The sequence below is a fragment of the Oryctolagus cuniculus genome, chromosome 11 (genome assembly GCF_964237555.1).
Source record: "Oryctolagus cuniculus chromosome 11, mOryCun1.1, whole genome shotgun sequence".
Classification (NCBI taxonomy): Eukaryota; Metazoa; Chordata; class Mammalia; order Lagomorpha; family Leporidae; genus Oryctolagus; species Oryctolagus cuniculus.
In genome coordinates, this window is record NC_091442.1 from 8,252,233 (window position 1) to 8,267,871 (window position 15,639).

General features: G+C 45.6%; 1 protein-coding gene and 1 long non-coding RNA gene across 9 annotated transcripts in view; both read right to left on the bottom strand.

The window, feature by feature from the left end:
- Positions 1-10,986, bottom strand: part of LOC138844271 (uncharacterized) — a 45,444-nt gene extending 34,458 nt beyond the window's left edge. Inside the window, exon 1 of the long non-coding RNA XR_011379826.1 lies at positions 2,161-10,986. This is a non-coding gene — a long non-coding RNA (uncharacterized lncRNA). The remainder of the gene's footprint in view (positions 1-2,160) is intronic.
- TSHZ2 (teashirt zinc finger homeobox 2) overlaps positions 1-15,639 on the bottom strand; it is a 478,036-nt gene that overhangs the window by 368,416 nt on the left and 93,981 nt on the right. The gene's annotated exons all lie outside the window — the stretch shown is intronic.

Here is a 15,639-nt window from a genome sequence, read left to right on the forward strand (position 1 = left end):
AGGAGATGAGAGAGTTCACAAAGTTAAGAAATTTCAGAGAAGATGGCAGAGGGAGCAGCCAATTTCCATTGCATCTTTGCAAGGGACTATCAAGAAACTTATTAATTTTGTCCAAGGTGATGTAATCCAAACATTAGTCACTAGCCTGCTTTTCAGAGATAACGAATGAGCTGCTCATTGCCACACGCACTGGCCCTCTGTCAGGCCTTGCTTCACGTGGACCTCTGTGCAGCATTTGACACCTTGCTATTCCTTCCTAGCGACTCCCTCTTGGCTTCCGTGTGCCCAAGCCTCCTCAGTCATCCTCCTTTCTGATCAGCCTGTCCGTCTCTGGGTCACCCCCAGGTAGAGCCTAACAGGTGCGCAGGTCCCCAGGCTCTGACTCGCCAGTCTTTTCTCCTCTCTATTCGCCCCTTCTCACAGCACACACTCCCTCTCCTGGCTCCTCTTTACCACTGCCTTTATGCCAAGCTCCAGGTCCTCGTTCTTCAACACCCTTGAGACTATGTCCACTTGCTCATAGCTTTCTTCTCCCCTCTCCTGCCTCCCTGCCAAAACAGACCTCCCCACTCACCTGAAAGCCCCACTTCTCCTAGGAGCACCACTCTTCTTCCTGCTGCAAGATCCACAACTTGGAAAATGCATGGCAGGGCACTGTCTTACTCCTTTCTTTCAGGGTGGCCCATGGCTTTAAGAATTAAGTCCCAAATAGGTTGTATATCTGCAGGTCCCTTTACCATTCAATCTTCTCTCACCCTTCAAGATCCTCTGTCCCGTTCTCTTCTGATTGGCCTTTCTAAGTGCACCAAATTTGCCCACCTTCTCCTGCCTCCTGTCGTTGGCAAATCACACATCTGTGTCTAAGATGCTCTTCTCCCCCGCCTGCCGCATCTGGGTCTCCTTCACTTCCCATCCTCATCCTCATAGGCTGCTATTCTGTTAGCTGTAGCTTCCAGATTGCTCACCACAGCAGCTTCCTGTGGTCTTCAGGCTGCTTTGGGACCCTGTGTGCGGCTTGTGTAGCATCTGGCGCATTTCTTTCACAGCGCTAAGCACAACTGAAAATGTGCACTGTGATACTGGTTTCTTCCTTGAGACTGGGAGTGCCATGAAGTCAAGAAATTGTTCATATCCTGATTTCTATTGCCTGGCACACAACGGGTACTCGACAACCGAACAACTGAAGAAATAAAGTCACGCTTTGGCAACTCCATTATCAATCAGTACGTGCAAATTACCCACCAAACCTTGCAAGTGTTCTTGGTAATGTCTCTGCGCCCTCCGGCCCATCTCCACAGTGCTTTCTGCTGCCATGCAGCCCCGGCTCTCGTCAACCCCGTCCTGGATTATTTTAAGAGTTCTGTTGTCTTCTGACCTCTCTTTGCTATCATTGGTTTTGTATACTGCCAGAATAACCGTTCTTCAGTACACATGTTGTGCTATTCGTTTGCTCAGGACTGCCTGACTGCTCTTTCCTGTCCACGGTACAAAGCGGGAAGAGTCACAGGGTCTCAGAGTTGAGAGAAACCTTGATGATCATCTAGGGTAACCACCTGCTGCTGCAAGTGAGGAGACTAAGGTCTGGAGGGCTTGGATGACTTGCCAAGGAGCACAGGATCAGTGTGTCCATCTCCGTGAAAAGTGGGTTTGCAAATTTGCCTGCTTGAAACTCACCCACACACTAGTGTTGCATACACACACCCTCCCATGGTCTTCTAGTCCTAGCAGAACCTGCCCTATCTAGGGTGACCAACCTGGCCTGCTTTGCTCTGACCCCTGCTTCTTTGAAACCTGAACATCCCACATCCTGAGGACTTCCTCGGCCCCTGGCAGACTGGTGATTCACCCTATTGCTGCCTACAACTTTGTTCTCATCTCTTCTTACGCTCTAACTTTCTGAGTGCTTCCTGGTCACACTAACCTGCTTTCTGTTTCTAGAACACACTGTCCAAGCCCTTCTCCCCTTCTACGTAGGTTAGTCAGTGTCCAAAACTAACTACGTCATAACAAGTGACAAATGTCCTTGACTTGCCACTCTTGCTCTGTCTTGGCAAGCAAGGCTTCTGTAATCTTAGAATCTCCTTTATGTCCCGGTTCTTCTACTGCTGCTCTAATCACTATGCATTCAAAAAATAGTAAGCCGTGTGATGGCGACATTACCTGCTGAGTGGAAAACGCTGGATCTCTTCTTCCCATTGCCCAGATTATTAAAATGGTAAAAAGGAAGATGCTTTGCTTGGAGCAGTCCATGAGCTTAGCTGACAGCAAAGAAGGCAGAAATGGAAAAGTCGGAGACTACCTGTCTCTTTTTTATTTATTTGCATTACTCCTGAGACCCTGATCGTACTCATTCTAACAGCCCAGGGCCCTTCAGGCCAAGCCCATCACAGGGATCTATCACTGGGATACAAATCTCCTTGTGATGACAGCTAGGATTGACAGGGAGGTTTAAATCCTAAACTATGCTTTGGATGACATTCAATTTTTTTTTTTTTTGGTCGTGAAATTTCAAAATGTGACTGGAGTGTTTTCAAAGCTTTCCACATGGAGGAAACGCCAGCAACCAAAGAGGACGTAAAACAGCTGTGGTTGAGCATGAAAACAGACTTCCAAACCATCCAGATACCTTGGGAGGGATGGAGGGCCGATGAGCTGTGTGCTTTAAGTTAGTCATTTGCTGCCCTAAACCTTGATGATTTCACCTGTGAACAGGGGCCAATGACATCACCTCCACTGATAAGTGAACAACACCCATGCCAGTGTCTTAGCCCCTTCCCTGCACAGGGGACACGTGTCCTAACTTTTATTGATGAAAATGACTAGTAGCAATATTTCCCAAGAAACCTTTTGCTAATCTGAATATTTCCTTATAGTAAGCCCCTGAAACCCAGACAGAGCAATGACTATTTCCTTTCACCTGCTTGTTTTTTGCAAGGTTTGCCTGGCTGTTTAGTCTGTATGGATTTGAACTTTCAATAAGGAGAGGCTTTCAACAACCTAGTCTCACTTTCACCTTTTACGTACTCCTCGGATTTTTACACTTCATACTATACCGATCTCATTTTGATTTGTATTCTGGCCAGCTCACTTACTGGTGAGTAATTGAGGCACTGTGAGAACACACAGACCAATAAATCCCGGTCCTGGCCCTGTGGGAGCCAAAGTCTAGGAGGAGGGACAGGTACACAGGAGCATAATTTCAGCAACTTGATGGCTTTTCCATGTGAGTGCAAGAAGGGGGACTGTGAGAAAAAAGGAGACGTTCAACTTCTCAATCACAGAAGCGACTGTTTAACTTCTCACTCAAAGGAAGAGATACTTAACTTCACAAGGCATAGCTAAGGAGGGCACCATTGAGCGGTGACATTTGATCAGAGATTTAAAAGATACATAAGAGTTCATCAAGCATGTGATGAATATGAGACAGCTAGTCTCAGGAACAAGATATTTGCAAATCTAGAATCAGTACAGTCACTTCTATCATTTTTTAAAAAGATGTACTTCATTTATTTGAAAGGCAGAGCAAGAGAGAAAGAGACAGAGAGAGCGAGAGCAAGCAAGCTCTTCTGTCGCCTGGTTCCCTCCCCAAATGACTGCAGTGGCTGGAGCTGGGCCAGGCTGAAGCCAGCAGCCCGGAACTCCGTGTGGGTCTCCCACGTGGGTGGCAAGGACCCAAGCACTTGGGCCATCTTCCACTGCCTTCCCAGGCGCACTGGCAGAAAGCTGTCTTGGAAGTGGAGCCATGGGAGGCAGAGCTCAGGCTGCCTGCACTGCACTAGCAGTGCCATAACACTCGCCCTATACACGTCTCTCCTTCCTTGTTCCCGCAGCAGAACCGCAGACTCCTCGAAACCTGGAATTCAGGAGCAGGGAAGCTTCTTTCTCATCCTCTCCCTCTGTCGCTCTGCCTTTCACATAAATAAATAAATCTTCTGAACAAAACAAAACAACAAAGCATGCAAGCATCTCTCATTTCATGAACATTCCTGAGGTACGCAGTGAAATCCTGGCCCAGAGAAATCCTGCAACAGATCATGGTGATTTACACCCTCTTGTTTTAACTAATACACAGCATAAGCAATAAACACTGAGGTCAGTGGGAAGCTATAATTAAACGTGCATATATCAGAAGGAAAAAGTTACATCAATTAGCCAAGCCCCCAAAGTGAAAGTCGACCCTCTTTTTTAAGAACTTGGCAGAATTGGAGTTAACAGAAAATGAGCAGCATTCTTTTCAACTATCAAAACAATTTTCCTGGACTGTTGAAAAGCATCCATTAGCCCATCCCATCCCATCCTATGCCTTTTAAAAATAATAATTTCATTGTTAAAAATGACTCATACTTAACTGTATTTAACTAATAGAGAAAATTATAAAGGAGAAAGCTTTAAAATCATCCACTATTTCAGCCTCTAGAAATAACACTAACCTTTGGTGAATTATGTCTCACACAAATATCCATGTGTGTGGATGGAAGACCAGGTAGCTACATGGTTGGATGGATGGATGAGTGTATGGGGGTGTGTGGATGGACGGGTGTGGGTGAGTGGGTAGAAAGATAAATGGATGGATGGATGAGTGTGTGGATGGATGAGGGAGTGGCTGGGTCAGGGTATGTGGATGGATGAGTGGGTGGATGAATGGCTGGGTGGGTATGTGGATGGATGGATGGATGGATGGGCAAGCATGCGTCCTTTCATTTTTTCCCAAGGCTAATGGTCCAGCCCATTCTGGTGGACTGACCTGCCCTGACCCTCAGCAAACAATGAGGAATATCCCATTCTCACATACTCAATTCCTGTGCTTTCCAGGTTGGTGAAACAGACTTCTCAAAGGAATCTTAGAAAACTTTCCAGGGACGGTGTCAAATATCCCAATGAGAGGAGGGGAACAAAGCCAAAGGAGTCGCTTTTCATCATCTCTATTAAGGTCTGTAAATAGTTCATGGATTTCGTGGGTTCTTACCAATATGATGGAAATAAAACATTATTTAGATTCGCCTGCTCATTTACAATAAAGAATAAAGGGTTGAGGAGGGACACTTTATTGTCAAAACTTACAAAATGAAGAGGAGGCATAAGGCAGAATAAAGAAGGTAGACACAGGACTACGCCTCATAGCACCCATCTCGGCAAGCTGTGGTGAGCCCGCAGTGCAGCACTGGTTTCTAAGACAGGACTGTGGTGGGCACCCTCTTCTGTGAGAATTAATATGGCTGCACTTCGTATGATTTCGTTGTCTGCCCTGCAGATACTCACTGCATTTGCATTTGCATCATGTTCTCCTTTAAATAAGCTGGAGAAACAGAAGTCATACCTTTACAGAAATGTCTTGAATCTGGTAGAACTCAGAGAATTTCCTGAACTCGAACCCAGTGAAGCTTCCTGATGCTTCTCTGGTAGGATCTGTACATTAGGGGAGAAGTCCAGCCACAGTAACTTGAGAACATTCATGAGCCAGCATCACGCTGTCACCCACAGCCAGGGCTTCCCCACCTGAACACCGCTGATGCCTGCAGTGAGCCAGTTCTCTACTGTTGGGCCATCCCGTGCACTGCGAACTGCTTAGTAGCAACCCTGCTGCCACACATCAGATGTCAGTAGCACGCCCCCTTCTGTTCTGATGCTTAAAAATGACGCCAGGAACTCCCAAATGCCCCCTGTGTGTGGGAGGGGTGGGGCAAAGCCACCCTTGATTGAGAGCAAATGCTCAAGAGACTCTGGGGAGTCAAAGCCCTTTGTCTGCAATAAAATGAGCAAAAGGGATTTGTTTTAGATGGACACACACAGTACTGTCCTCCTGGGACAGTCAAAGGACACGACTTCATGGATGTCCCTGGATCCAGAGGACAGGAAAAAGAACTTGGACAGACAATAAAACCCACATCATCAGTGATGGGCCAAAGGCATCAGCTAGGGTGGTCCTGACCCAGACCTTTCAGAATTACAAGGAAGAACAGGAAGGTCTTCGAGATAAAGCCCTCCTCTGCCCTCCCCCAAAGTCAGTCCTGCTTTTGAAACCACAGTCAGTAAAGAAAAGCACAGAACCCCCACAATCAGCTGTTTTCATCAGATCCCTAAGCAGGAAAGGAGGGGTAGGGGCCGCGGGGAGGGGGGGGAGGACGACTGTTCTGACTTTTTGGATGACTTGAAACACAGATGAGTTGCCAATTCTGGCAGCTGTGGTTGCTTTATCTTCTGGGGACATGAGCAATTCTCGAATTGCGAATTTTTCCTTTCCAGCCGGAGTTCAGATGGCTGGCTAACCAGTGTTTAGAAGCTCCCGAAGACAGTCCCTAATTAATGAACATTAAGTCCTGATTTCTGAGACATTTGAAACGAAGCAGGACAAAGCTCCCGGCTCCGAGCCCTTGGGGGACCGAGAGGCGGGGACTGACAGTGAGCAGAGAGGCCTGCTCCTCCCTTCGGTTCCCAGGACTCAGGGATTCATCAAGCACAGGGACTGCTGTTTTTAAGTGTGATTTTTAGCCTGAGAAAGAAACTACCATCTGAGGAGTCAGCTGTGTATGTACTATTTAGTAACATAAACGCAAGTGTTAGCATCTTACTAATCAAATGGAAAATGGTTTCGTTTTAACGGTTTCTAAACTTCCCTATCCCTCAAACACACAGTACCCATTACTTTAAACACCTCGGTGTCTAGTAATTGTTCAAAAATGTGTCAGACTACCAGTAATTTAAGTCCTGTCAAAAATAAATCTCAGACACTCACTTCTTCCAGTCAGTGACTTCAAAAACACGCCCACATGTCAATTACCGGAAGCTGTAGCAATGTTTCTTTGTTCTGGATTTGTGTCAACAGAGAAAGGTTCTTCCTCAGTAACAACTGTTTTCTGGAACCTATATAAATGTTTATGTGAACCCCTGTGAAATAACACCTCACATGCAACAAAAACCCCTGCACTGGTAAACACCACACACACACAAGCACACACACACAGGGTATGCAGCTCTTTGTAATCAGCATTTAAGTGTGAAGGAGTGACGCGTCGACTTGTGAATTATTCCTTTTGCACAGGCCTGACCTCAAAGCATTTTCATTTTAAATTATAAATCAAAATGATCTACATTTTTAAGGGGTTACAGTCACTGGCTCCTTCCCCGTTATCTGAAAGAGACAGATAATCTCCAAATTGCAGGTAAATAAATGAGCAGAAAACTGGTGTCTGTACAATAGAAACAACTCATAAACGGGCGGCTAATTAAGATCAGCTATTAGACAGTGTCTCTGAGTCAAATTGTTCTCCAGGAGTAGGACTGATAAAGTCTTGGGACTAGAATCTGGTGCTTACTGGGGTATGTGTGTATGCTTTACGGTGAACAGCCAGAAACCGAGCTATAGATCAGGAACATTCCTGATCTTCTAAGGGTTTGCATGTTGAATACAACAGAATTTTTATTGAGGAAAACGGCAATCATTTAGTCATAAAATCACCAATGCTCATTATGTTCTAAGGCTTTCTGTGAAGTTTTTCTTGGTAAATCAGATGACTGAATTTCAACAAGGGAAGAAAAGAAAAATAAATTTGTTTGACCTGACATTAATTGGCCCCCCCACCATTCTCAGCTGTGTGTACTAAAAAAAAAATAAATACAGCTACAAACAATACACAGATGGATAGCGTAAAGATGTTGGAATGAGACCCTAAGTGGTTCTCTTTCAGAGGTAAATGAGAATAAGTTGATTTTCATTAAGCAGAACAGATCAATATTTCATTATTAACATGGTGACAATCGCATGTTAATAAGAAGTCATCTTTTTGCAAGTGTCTAACTGTCAAACCCTCTGGATTAATGACTTCCCTTATCCAGTGGAGTCTCTCTACATTTCCTCTTTTGCTCTGTGGAAACTTGAGCGTGAGTGTGTGTGTGTGTGTGTGTGTGTGTGCGTGGTGTCTATGTGTGTCAGTCAAATCTTTGACCTTTTGCTAGGCAGGATTAGGAAGCACCTACTAATGTTTCCTCCAGGAAGCAGGGGATTTTGTTAACCTGTTTCCCCTCGGGTTTCTCTTCCCCAGATTGTTTGTCACTGGGTTTAGATAATGATCCTGTTGGGTGGATGGTAATTTTACCCATAGAAGTAAAGCCTTCCCCCCAGCCCCTTTCAGGAAGGAAGATAATAAGATAAATCATTAATTAAAGGGGCTGCATATGGGACAGATGGAATTCTAACCATGTGGCCACCTCCCCCAGCAGTGGAGGGGTAAAAACCAGCATAAATCACTCACGGTCCAGTGGTCTCCAATGGGGCCCGTCTTGCCCCTTACAAGTGATGATAAACAACGTACACTCCCCGCGCAGCCCATTAGGTCTTCCTGAGGAGGTGAGCTATGAGATAACACATGTCTCCTCCTTGGGAAGGTATCTCTTCGTATTTCACACGGCGCAGACACAGCAGACCCAATTGAACGACGACTAATGAGGATTAATGCGCGACTCCCAGAGGACCATGGGCGCTCCTGGTGTGTGCCGCGGTGAGCTAACAACAGAAGCAGACAAGATGGCTCCTGGTGCTTTCCTGAAGAGTGACCCTGACGCCGCACACCCTGGCCTCGCTTCCCTCTTCCCTTTCTCTCTTGTTCTAGTTCTCTTCTCTTGCAGGGCTCCTCTGTGTTCATGTTCGGAATCCAGTTGGCACAGTCACGGCCTCTCAGCTCATTATGGGAACACAAACAACAGGAAATCCTTAATAGACTCCTGTGCAAAGCCGAGCTAAGCTGCAACGCACTAACAGCCAAAGAGCTTGTGAAACTGATCATGTTTCTACGGCTTACAAGTCATGTGGGGCCGGCGTTGTGGCAAGCAGGTAAAGACACTGCCTGCTACGCTGGCAACCCACATGGACCCCCGTTTATGTCCCGGTTGCTCCACTTCCAATCCAGCCCCCTGCTAATGGCCTGGACAAAGCAGCAGCAGATGACCCAAGTGCTTAGTCTCCTGGACGCATGTGGGTGACCCGGATGAAGCTCCTGGCTCCTGGTTTCAGCATGGCTCAGCACTGGCCATTGCAGACATTTGAAACGTGAACCAGTAAATGGCAGATTTTCTCTCTCCCTGCCCACCCTGTAACTCTGCCTTTCAAATAAATGAATATTTTTTTTAAAGGCACAAGGGTGTCCTATAGGATTTACCAACCACACAATAATCTAATTGTGTCTTTATGGAATCTTCTTTCATTCATTCAGTAATTATTTATTAAGCACTTACTGTGTGGCCAGAGACCCCTTACCATTACCTTATGCAGGTGGGGTGGGTAGGATTCCAATAACTGCATAAATGCATGGCTAATTGTCAACAGTGGAAGAAGTGTAGGTGACAAGAGAGGAACCATTAGGTCCTAAGGATAGCAGAGAAGGCGGACAGGGATACAGTTCAGGAAGAATACATGGTTTACAAAACAAAACACACAAATGTCCTGCAGCAGGAAGCATGATGGCAATATGGCAATTCAAGCCCGGGGCCAAAGAAGACCAGGGAATCTGGACTAGAGGGGCAACACCAAACACTAGGCTGAAGAGGAAGCAGGAATCAGAGAGGCTTCTGGGTGACGGCAAAGTATTGGAGCTTGTCTGAGTCAACCCAGTGTTGTGGGCAGAACTGTGTCTCTTCCAAAGATACACTGAAGTTCTAACCCCGGGCCTTGTAAATGTGACCGTATCTGGGAGCGGGGTCTTTACAGATGTCATCAGGTTAAGAGGAAGTCACCACAGTGGGCCCTAATCCGGTGAGTCGCGCCTTTATCAAATGAAGGACACTTGGATTGGACGCAAAGATAGGAGGTGCCATGTGAAGACACAGTTCACAGGGCAGGAGGCCCCATGACGACAGAGGCAGAGCTTAGAGTGATGTGTCCACAAGCCAAGGGCTGCTGGCCACTAGCAGAAGCTGGAAGAAGCAAGAAAGCATCCGCTCCCAGGCAGTTCAGAGAGCGCGCCACCCTGAAGACACCTTGGCTTGGACTACTGGCTCCCAGCACTGCGAATTAGTAAAGTTTTCTTGTTTTCAGCCATCCTGTTGGTAGCACACTTTTGAGTAGCAGCAGAACACTAATGCACTCAGAAAACCACAGGAGGAAGGAGTTTCAAAGGAGCAGATTGAGGTATCTACTACATTTGCATTTTTCACAAGATCCACTTGGCCACAGAACAAACTCAGCCGAGCATGAGAAGGTCAGAGATGGAGTGGGGAAGTGCTGGCAGCAGCCCAGGGAGACACTTCCGGGAGGGGTGCTGTGTGGACATCTGGCAGCTGTGTGTCATGGAAGATGACATAGCTGGACTGCCCGGGGGGCTGGAGACAGAGAGCACACTTTCAGTGGCACGCTTCAAATCTGGCCACATGTATTTATACTACACACGAACATGTCATGTGCAGACCCCAACTGGAGCCTTCGAGTGATGTTCAAGTTATTTTACCACTTCACACATCAAGTTGTTTTTCTCTGAATTATAATTGCTTTTTATGTAATAAAAAAAACCTGCTCGAGAATGACAAAGCATAAAGAACTACTTCTCACCTCCTCGGAGAATGTAGCAGAATAGGATGTGATTGGGGTGGGGGCGGAATCAGTTGTTTCAATTGTGCACCACCAGCGACTTGAGGGATAATCCCTTGTGGACTTGCCGGTTCCCAATACCCACGGGACAAGCTATTGACATGGTCATAAAAAGACCGCTGCAATTCAGTGACCCTCATCCGACCATAGGGACTGGGTGAAACCATGCGGACACACTCCACTCCTTCAGGAATCTTCGGTCTTGAAGAGTATTTTTAAACATCATTGCTGGATAAGGTCTTTGAAGTAAGAGCACTGGGCCACTCCCTCGCTGTGTCCCTCACAGCCATCTGTGAGAGGCGGCCTTTCCCTCAGAAGCAGCACCACGGAGCAGAAGCAGAACAAAGAAGCTGGAATCTTATTTTGAGGATTGCCAAGCACAGTAAAAAAAAAAAAAAAAAAAAAAAAAAAAAAAGTCGCTCCCCGTCTTCGCGGAGGAACAACACAGGACCCTGCGTTGTTCTTTTGTCTGCTCGGCCCTCCCCAGGTTTGCAGCTGGTTCTTCCCGGGTTGGCTACCGACCCTTCCACCTCCGTGGAAGGGCGGTTCCCCCTAGCCACTTTCCCCACTTCCGCGGGGGAGCGGCACACCGCCGGCCGGCTCTCTCGGGGGCTGCACAGGTGTTCCTTCAGATAGATGTTCCCCTTAGATCTTCCTGGTGCATGTTGTCTCTCTCCTCCTTTATAGTCCTCTTCCACCAATCCCAACTCTGCTACCCACACGCCGAGTACGCTGCTCTCCTCCAATCAGGAGCAGGTCCTACAGTTTATTGGTTGAACTGGAGGCAGCTGTGTAGAAGCTGTTTCTCCCTTCTCAGTGCCATATTGTGGGTGAGCAGATGCATAGAATAAGTCTTAATTCCAGTAACTTAGTCTAGTCCGAACTGCTCCCCACACAAAAACAAAAAACAAAAAGCGTCAGGCGAATCGAATGTGATGGAATTCAACCCACCTCCATTCCCCACTTGCACTGACCAAAAGCTAAGAACTCCTGGTACTGGGAGGGCTGTGAGAATAGTAGGAGAGCGAAGGGGAAGACACCTCAGGCTTTCAGATGTGGGCATGGACGAGAAGGGCTCTGCTCTGCCTCTCACTAGCAACGTGCTGGGCTGAATCCCGGGCCGCTGCTGGTGTGGGGTGGGGTTGGGTAGCCAGTGTATAGGGATGGCTCCTTCCACTGAGTCTGGGGATTCAAGAGCAAGAGGCCTCTGTTCAGATCCTTACCAAGAACCTCTCTCTCCCCAGTCCTTCATGGAATGGGAGCAGAAGATGAGAAATACACCTGCTATGATCACGGCAGAGGGGCTGAGCCATTGGCAGAAACACCCCAGCAGTTCCAGAAAAGTCTCCAGTCTGAGATCAGAGGGAAAACTGCACATTCCCACAGAAGCCAGTGGGGACACAGGGGACCACCGAGAACCACGTAGGACCCCCTGCTCCTGGCGTGTCTGTAAGCCCCCTGGAGCATGGACACAACCTCAGATCTCCTGACTTGACTGAGATTTTGTCATTCAAATGGCATAGGTGCTCATCTTCAGGACGTAATTCATTTTCACAAAAAGAGAAAAGCTAGGTTTCTCGCCATCTGGACAGCAGGCCTAACACACTCAGGAGTTGAAGGGCCACTCGTGGCAGCTGGGCTCTGGAAGCATGCTCCCATTCTTTCAAAGGCCAGGTACAGATGCCCCTCCCCATTGCACAAGTGCCTTCGGCTGGTTTCTCAGGGCGGGAGATAAACCAAATTCAGACATCTGCAAGCTGCCTGGTGCCCAATGGTACTGCTCTGCAGCCACCAACCTGTTCCTCAGGACACACTGGTTTGCAAAATCTCTGACCTGGGATGCCTTGGGATTCGAAGATTGCCTTCTATTTTTCTGTTTGCGCTTTCTATGCTTCCAGTCTTGAATGCTTTCAGACTCCTTGTTTTCTTTCATCCCTTCGCAGCTCTCACAGGTAGGATGAAAAGATTCCATGCGCCCTTTGGACAAACAGTGACTGAAGTGCACAAAGCCTGGGTAACAGGTCCAAGACACAGCACATGACAGTAATGATCACCATCAACAAAGCAGTGATAAGTTATAATAACACTTACCACTTGTACTTTCTTGCTCCCTATCTGCGAACAGCACTTCATGCATTATTGTATTTATGGTGTCAATGACTCCATTAAGTAGGTATTTTGTGTCTCATCATCCTGCAGATTAGGTGACTGAGGCACAGGGAGGTGAAGTGCATCGACAAAGTTCATGTCCATGAAGAAGTGTCATGAAGCACGTGTAACTTACAAACTGATTTTCAAACTTCACCCCCAAGGAAGATGCCATCCACTGTTTCATCTAATCCTCAAAACATCAAATAAATCTATTAGCATGTATTAAAGCTAGGATGGGCTTATTATTGCAGCCGAAAATAGTAAACCCTGCAGGCGAGCAGGAACACTTTAGAAGCCTCACCATCCGCCCTTCACACAGGGGATCTGATAGCATCTTACAGACAGGATGATTCCAAAGTCCAGACAGCTGCACACAGCAGTTCTCAAACTTCCGTGGGCGTGAACACGATGAGAGAAGGCTGCACACAATTGTGTGTGTGTGTGTGACTTCACTGATATTAAATGTCTATCTCCTAATGGCACAAGGAATCAGAGAATATTTAATTCAGTACTAGAAAAATATAAAGAAGGTTTAAGGGTAGACAATTTAAGAAAATTTCAAAGATAATCTCATCGGTACGTGACTTTGGCTTAATAGGCTGACTTGCGATCTTAGCCCTCATGTAAAACATGGAGCTTGCTTAGAGAGCCAAAGGAGTGCAGACTGGCAGCAGGTGTGTGTGGCCAAAGCCCTCACTCGTGACCTTATGGCTTTCCAAGCCAGGCCCAGAGATGTCCCACTCCCTTCTCTCAGGTTTTAGGATTTGGCTGCATTCCAGTCCAGCCAAGCATAAAGTTAAAAAATACATAGATCACTGGATGTCTCATAAATACCTGTTGACTGTCTTGCTGATTGACCACACTGATTCGATTCTATCTGAATTTTTTTTTATTTTAAATGCCGCAAATAACCCTCAATCTTACCAGCTCTTAAGAGCCCAGTACCTGCCATGTAGATACAGTAATTTTCTGTATCGCTATTGAGAAACATAACTTGAGGCTTCCAGTTCTAATACACAGTAGCACAAACAGAATGTCAATTTCCTACTGAGTTCAGATGGGTCTATTTCAAACTACTATTCAATATATACGCTGTTTGCTAACACTCACCTGCAAATTTGTGTTTATTCTTCCTTCCTCAAGCTCTAAGTGCAATCTATTTTAATTTTCTCCCTTGCCAAATATTCAGTTGCTGACAAACACACATTCAAATTTCTTTGCATATTCATGTCTGTGATGTTGTGCTCAAATTGAGTACCTGGGCAAATCAGTTTTGATTTTTGCAAACACACACATGCATGTAAACACACACACAAACAGACACACAAATTTTTATTCATCTACAGTTGCTGGCAGGAGTTTAAGAAGAGACAAGAAGTATATCCTGAAATAATACAACAATATCCAGCACTCTTACTGAAATAATTAGGTTATACTGTTAGGCCTTATCATCTGCAGGGGTTAAGTTTGAAAAGTAGTAATACAGTTATAGTCAAAAATATGCTCCTAAAATTTTTAAATTGCCCATATATAATTATATATGCTCTTACCCATTAATATTTAATACATACATGTCTAAAGTAATATGCACATATAGAATATATGCAGAGTAGAATTTTAGAACTTTGTGTAGTATTCAACACATGTTGCCAAATCATATAGTTGCAAATATTTAAGTTCAGCATGGTGTATGTTGTAAGTCACTAATATTCTGAAATGACATTGTCAGAAAATAATTATTAGGATGGAAAATCTACTTTCATTATTTCTTTTCTTAATTCGTATTACCCCAGAATTTTCTCGAGCTTACTCTTCTATCCTCAAGAGCCTCACACACTACCATGTTTGGTGAGTGTCTCCCATGTTTACATGGCACTTTGTAATTCGCCAAACAGTTTCCTGGTGATTATCTTATTTTATCCTCATGATGGCCCTTTGGGGAAGACACTATTAATTTCCATCTTACAGATGAGCTGACAAAATCAGAAAGGTTAACTGATGCTGTGGCTTAGTTGAGAATTAAAAACAGCTTTTAAGGGTTCACGTTCCCACTCTTTTCCCTGTATCACAGCTGCTTTCTGGCACAGTTTAAAAACACATCTCTCCATACAGATTTTTTGGAAGATATATGGCCTACATCTTTTAAAAAGCTTTGCTCATTCTTGCTTATGTGTTTTTAACTTTAGCCCAAAGAATTTATTTAAATACAAAAGAAAATAACCATGTAACCCATACTTGGGGAAATGGCATTAGAAAAGTTCGGGAATTGACCTTGACAATTGTTAACCTTTATTTCAATTTCTGGGGGATTGAGGTGGCTTGGTGAAGCACATTTGTTGATTTCAGAATGGAATCCGAACTTAAATCATTAAAAAAAAAACAAAAGGTGTCTCTTTCCCTTGCCAAATTCAAAGAATCAAGCCATTTGGAGAGCATCTCACTGAGAAGTCTGGAGTCTTTCTAGAACCTTCCTGGACGATGTTTTAAATGGAATCCACAAAAAAGAGCATAGGAGAAATAAACACAACCTGTCAGGAGAAAGGTCCAAGACTGGTGACACAGTGACCAAAACAGTCAAGACCACTGCTCTTGCTCGGCAGCCCTGCAAGGGAAGCATCGCTACCACCAGCCACCGGCTTCCCGAGAGTTCAGACTGGATGCACAATGCTCTTTCATAACCCTGTATCTTCTCCTTCGCTTCTCTTAGGATCCTCTGCTACCATGATTCCGGCTGTCCTTTGAGAAACCAAGAGAGAGAAGCTCAAGTCCATTTAGGTTCAGTGCTGTGAATGTATCCTGAGCTCCTACCCGGGGTCCCTCTTTGACACAAGTGCTAGTACATACGCGGATGCCTACCGCAAGGAGAGACAGGATCCTTCTCTGCTTGAAAAAGGAGTCAGGGATTGAAACAG